A 6,053-nucleotide genomic window follows, 5' to 3' on the forward strand; every position below is an offset into this window, starting at 1 on the left:
AAGTGGGTCCGTTCCTTTCAGCGTGCCCACAGCCCTCGCTTATCTTTCATTTGGGGCCCTTAGTTTATTCGCTCGAAAGCTCGCCATTCCCCCCAGCCCCTCTCCAAACACACCCACCTCTTTACCACCGCAGTCGGCTCACAGGACCCATGTCTCCAACGTCACACTCGCGAGTCGCAGGGACCAAACGACTTCCAGGACTACATCTCCCAGAAAGCCCCGCGCGGGCCGCGCCGGCTGGCCAATAGACGGCCGTGGCTCTTTTTTTTTTCGCAGCCTCGATCTCGTGGGCCTATCCGATTGCGGCAGGGCTGGGAGGCGTGTCCTCGGGCTCCCAGAGGGGAGGCAGTGGTGAAGGAGAATCCTGTCCACCTCCTGGCTGGCGAGAATGGCCAGGACCCTGGCGGCCCTGCGAAGAGAGGAGCGCTGTTTGCGCAGGGTTTTCCTAGCCAAGGGGGATCCCATCCTTAATAATCTCTCATGTCATTTGGTGCCTTATGGTTTCCAGTCCCTTGGCTGTTTACAAAACTGTTGGGCAGGCAAGACGAGTTACTATCGCTACTATTTTATGCGCGCAGCGTCTGCAAACAGCTAAGCAGGTATTTAGAGGGTAAAGGTCTCTTTTCAGGGTGCCTAAAATCATGCATTTGAAGTAGCTTCTTATCTACGACCAAACCTCTGGTGAATGAATGTTTGTTTGTTTTGTCTATATTTTGTGTTTAGTGACTTGGTATCGAATTTTACAGCTATGGCTTAATTTTGCTGCTCTTATTGAATTAGCATAGTTGTTTGAGGAATATAAAAGTTGTTTAAGGTGGATATTCATTTTCTCCTAATATACTTCCCTCCATTTGGATGATTTACAAATGCCATTTCCGTTTTAATAATTTCATGTATTTCTTAAATAGGTAATACATTTGCACGAGTCAAAATTCAAAATGGTATACAAAGTCTTCCATTCCCATTCTGCATCCATTTTTCTCCTTAGAAATAATGAAGATGACTAGTTTCTAATGTGCTTACCAAGATGTATTCTATAAATATTTAAGCAAATGTTACGTTTTGTGTATAAATGGTAGCACAGCCGGAGACACACGCCTGTAATCCCAGCACTTTGGGAGGTGGAGGCAAGAGAATTGTCTGAGCCCAGGGGTGCTAGACCAGCCTGGGCAGCTTAGCGAGACCTGTCTCTATAATAAATCAAAAAATTAGCCGGGCATGGTGGTTCCAGCTACTTGGAAGGCTGAGGCAGAAGGATCGCCTGAACCCAGCAGGTCGAGGCTGAAGTAGTGGTGATCCTGTGATGGCACTCCAGCCTTGGTGACAGAGTGAGACTCCAACTCAAAAAAAAAAAGCACAGTTTACATTCTTTCTCCACCTTACAATTTTTACTTAATGAATCTTAGAGATTGTTCTCTGTGAATACATAGAGAGTATCAATACATAAAGAGTTTTATCATTCTTACTTTCCTATCTGAATAGTATAGCATTATTCTAATATATTTTGCTTTATTTAATCCTTACTGGTGGGAATGAGATTACTCTGGTTTTTATCCAAAGCAAGCAATGCTCTACTATATAAGTATCCTTGTATATATGTCATTTTAGACATGTGCAAGTACAATTGCAGGATAAATTCTTAGAATTGGAATTGGTGGATCAAAATGTAAGATACTTTTTTCCAGATGTGTGTGTCTATATAGTTATGTCTATATCGATGTCTGTATCTGACTAGATAAATGCCTAGATCTGACAAGATAAATGTCTTAGATAGCACAAGGACATCTAGAAAGGCTATTTTAAGTTGAGGTGTATAGTGACACTTTATTTTTACTCTTCTCTGCCCAGGTATATCCAGCAATGCAAGACTGCTTTTACAATAACTGACAAGTGTTCATGTCTCAACCCCCAGGTGACAACATTTGCACTCAGGGTAACAATATATTTGTTTGACCTTAGTCTACAACTCCTCCAGAGGTCAAGGTGATACTCTATGGCTCAGGTTCATATCTTGACATTTTCACTAGGGTATCCTACGATCTTGCCTGAGTGTTTCCTCATCTTTCACATTTTCAGGAATTCACAGAATCAATACTATATGTGAGGAAATGCTCTACCAATCTAGTTTAAAGGAAGAACATACATGTTGTGAAGTTACGTAGTACCCAAGTTCACCCTCACTTATGACTCAACCAGAAGTTCAGGGTTCCTCAAGACCACCCTCAGGTTCAATAATTGGCTAGAAGGACTCACAGAACTCACCAAAAGCTGTTAGACTCACCGTTTCAGTTTATTACAGCAAAGGGATACAATTAAAATCAGCCAAGAGGCCAGTACTTGTGCCTATAATCTCAACACTTTGGGAAACTGAGGCAGGAGGATTGCATGAGCCCAGGAGTTCAAGACCAGCCTGGGCAAGATAGTGAGACCTCATCTCTATGTTATTAAAAATAATAATAATAAAATCAGCCAAGAGAAAAGGCATGTTGAATAGGATCTAGGAGAGTTCCAATCACAGAGTGATGCAGACACTGCTGACATCTCCCAGCAATGATGTATGATAGTATTGCTGACCAGGAAAGCTCACCTAAGCCTTAGTGTCTAAAGTTTTTATTACAGTTCAGTCACATAGGCCTGGTTTACTGCCCACATAGCTTAACCTTAGTCTACAACTCCTCCAGAGGTCAAGGTGATACTCCATGGCTCAAGGATTCCCTACCATATAGACTATCTGGCTTGTTCCAAGACCCCAGTGTCAACAAAGATACTTTTATGAAGCAGGATATTCCAAGGGCTTAGAGATTACCTCCCAGTAGCTGATCCAACCTCTCTTTGGACAAGGTTAATTCTTTACTGTACACAAGGTCTAAGCTTTTTTGCTTTTCTATTTCTTTTTCCTATAGACTTATGTTTAGCTGTATAACAATGCGTAAGCCTTGGAAAATAGAGTAGCATTATGAAACTAAATCAACAAAAGATATTTTTGTGTCTATTTTATTTGTTTGTTCATGTATTTATTTATTTAGAGTCAGGGTCTCACTCTGTTGCCTACAGTGGCATGATCATGGCTCACTGTAGCGTCGACCTCCTGGGCTCAAGCGATCCTCCCACCTTAGCTTCCTGAGTAGCTGGGACTACAGGTGCATGCCACTACACCTAGCTTGCGTCTAATTATTAAAGTAAACATGCCTGAATTGGTCTTAGACACACAAACATATAGATGATGTTCAGTTTTGGGAATCTTTACCTCCTAGCTATGATCTTCAACCATTCTCCTACCTTGTTCCTATAACATCTCATCTTATACATGTTCCCCAAACCAGCAGAATATTATTGAGTACTCATTGTGTGCCCAACACCGTTCTAGGTACTGAGTATTTGGGAGCAACCAAGACAGACAGTAAAAACTTCTTTTGAAAAGTCTTTTGTGTGATCTGTTAAATCTCCAATAATATTTTGAATAGATTATGAAACCTGTTTTATCCTTTTTTTTCTTTTTTTTTTTTTTTTTTGAGTAGGAGTCTCACCCAGACTGGTTGCAGTCACATTATCACGGCCACCACAGCCTCAACCTTTCAGGCTCAGGTGATCCTTCTGCCTCAGCCTTTCAAGCAGCTGGAACTACAGGGGCACACCACCACACCTGGCTAGTTTTTTTATTTATTGTAGAGACAAGGTCTCCCCACATTGCCTAAGCTGGTCTTGAATCCCTGGGCTCAGGCAATCCTCTTGCTTTCACCTCCCAAAGTGCTGGGATTATAGGCATGAGCCCCCACACCTGACCCGTTTTAAATATTAGAAAAATAAGCATCACAGTCCTTAAATGACTTCTCCAAAAACATATCTCAACCTTTTGGCAAAACAAGGTGTAGGTCTTCTAACTTATAACCCAGGGTTTTCTGCACTCAAAGTTGTATTAAATAAATTGTTTCTAAGGTAAAGATTTGGCATATATAGAGAGTATTGCTGTCCCATCCCAGTACCAGCTCTGCCTCTTACTAGCTATGTAAACTTTGGTGAGATTCCTTATTTTCTCTTGTTCTTGATTAATGGTACTAGCTCAGAAGGTTGTTATGAAGATGGAGATATTGCCCTTCAGAGTTGCTAATACATAATAAGTGCTCAATACATGTTGGTTTTTTTAATTATAAATCATATTATCCAGACAGGAATGAGCAAAGTCTCTGTAAGGTTGAAGGTGGAGAAGTCTGGGGAGTTTTCCTGTGAGCATTCTTTGGGCTAGTGCAGGGAGAATTAGTGGCTACTCTCAGTACTTTCTAATTTTTCCCTAGAATATCACCTTCCACTTGCCCCTTTAGAAACCAGTGGCTAGCTGGGTGTAGTGGCTCATGGCTATAATCCCAGCATTTTGGGGGGCTGAGGTAAGAGGACTGCCTGAGTCAAAGAGTTTGAGTCCAGCCTGGGCAACACAGTGAGACCCCATCTCTAAAAAATAAACAAATATGCCCACATGAAACCAGTGGCTTCTCAGCAATCTAAATAATAAACCTATATAGTACATATAGTTATGGGTTATGTTCCCCTAAATATTCATCTATTCAAGTCCTAACCGCCAGTATCTCAGAAGGTGACCTTATTTGAAGATAGGGTCTTTAACAAGTTAAGATGAGGTAATTAGGGTAGGCCCTAATCCCTTATGACTGGTGCTATATAAAAAGAAGAAATGTGACCAGGCCCAATGGCTCATTCCTATAATCCCAGCACTTTGGGAGGCCAAGGTGAGAGGATTACCTGAGCCCATGGGTTCGAGACCAGCCTGAGCAACTTGGCAAGACCTCATCTCCACAGTAAATCAAAAAATTAGCCAGGTGTTGGTGGCATGTGCCTGGAGTTCCAACTACTTGGAAAGATGAGGAAGAAGGATAGCCTGAGCCCAGTAGGTTGAGGCTGCGGTGGCCGTGAGCAGCGTGCCACCGTACTCCAGCCTGGGCAACAGAGTGAGACTCCAACTCAAAAAAAAAAAAAGAAGAAGAAGAAGAAATGTGGAGATAGACTTTGGATGTAGGCAGAATGCCACGTGAAAATGTAAGCAGGGATCAGGATGATGCTTCTACAAGCCAAGGAATGCCAAAACTTGCCAGCAAACCACCAGAAGCTAGGAGAGAGGCATGGACAAATTCTTCCTCTCAATTGTCAGAAGGGACCAGTCCTATGGACATGTTAATCTCACACTTCTAGCCTCCAGAACAATTTCTGTTGTTTAAGCCATCCAGCTTGTGGGACTTTGTCACTGCAGTCCTAGCTGTCCCCACTACCCCACCTCCCCGCCCCCACTTTATCCAAGCACCATAAGGGAGGGCAGGGGCCAATCCTATTCCTCTGCTATAGCCTCAACAACAGAGGATGCTCAGGAAATATGGGGAGGCAATTGATGGCTGAAGGCCCAATGTGTGCCCTGCAGCATACTGGGGAGGTGCTGTCATATGTCCTAACTGCATAAAATTCAGCTTGTTGGTTTCCTGGAGCAGAAGCACAGCAAGAGGTCAGATATGTTTCTTGAACGACTGAGCAAACCAGGTAGCTGTAGGCGAAGAAAACCAATTACAATAAGTGCACGTCGTAGCAGTGGAAAGCCCTGAGTTTTGGAGTTTGAAATGGGCACGTTGGTCTCATTCATCAAGTCACCAGCGGCTAGACATCGAGCAAGACACAACGTCTTTGAATCTGAATTTTCTTATCTTTGTTACGCTCAAAGTCGTTAACATCCGATGTACATGTCAACACTTGGTTTAAAACATTTTTTTCCTCTCAACCTTGGAGTTTCTCCACACCGGAAGCGCGTTATCTTCTTGAGCTGCAAGAGCTGAGCCGCCAGGACTGGTCGCCGGCGGCGACGGCGGCATCCGCACGGTAAACCACCGAGATGCGTCTCCATGGAGCGCCTAGAGAGGCCCCGGAAATGCCGAAGGGGAAGCCGCAAGGAGTTGGTGACGCACTTCCGGCCAGTTTTTTTTTTTTTTTTTTTTTTTTTTCCTTTTTCTTTTTCCCTTGTTGGGGGACTGAGGGTTATAGACCGAATAGCTGAGGAGGGG

The sequence above is a fragment of the Carlito syrichta genome, unplaced genomic scaffold, assembly GCF_000164805.1.
Source record: "Carlito syrichta isolate Samal-C Ts95f unplaced genomic scaffold, Tarsius_syrichta-2.0.1 Scaffold302779, whole genome shotgun sequence".
Classification (NCBI taxonomy): domain Eukaryota; kingdom Metazoa; phylum Chordata; class Mammalia; order Primates; family Tarsiidae; genus Carlito; species Carlito syrichta.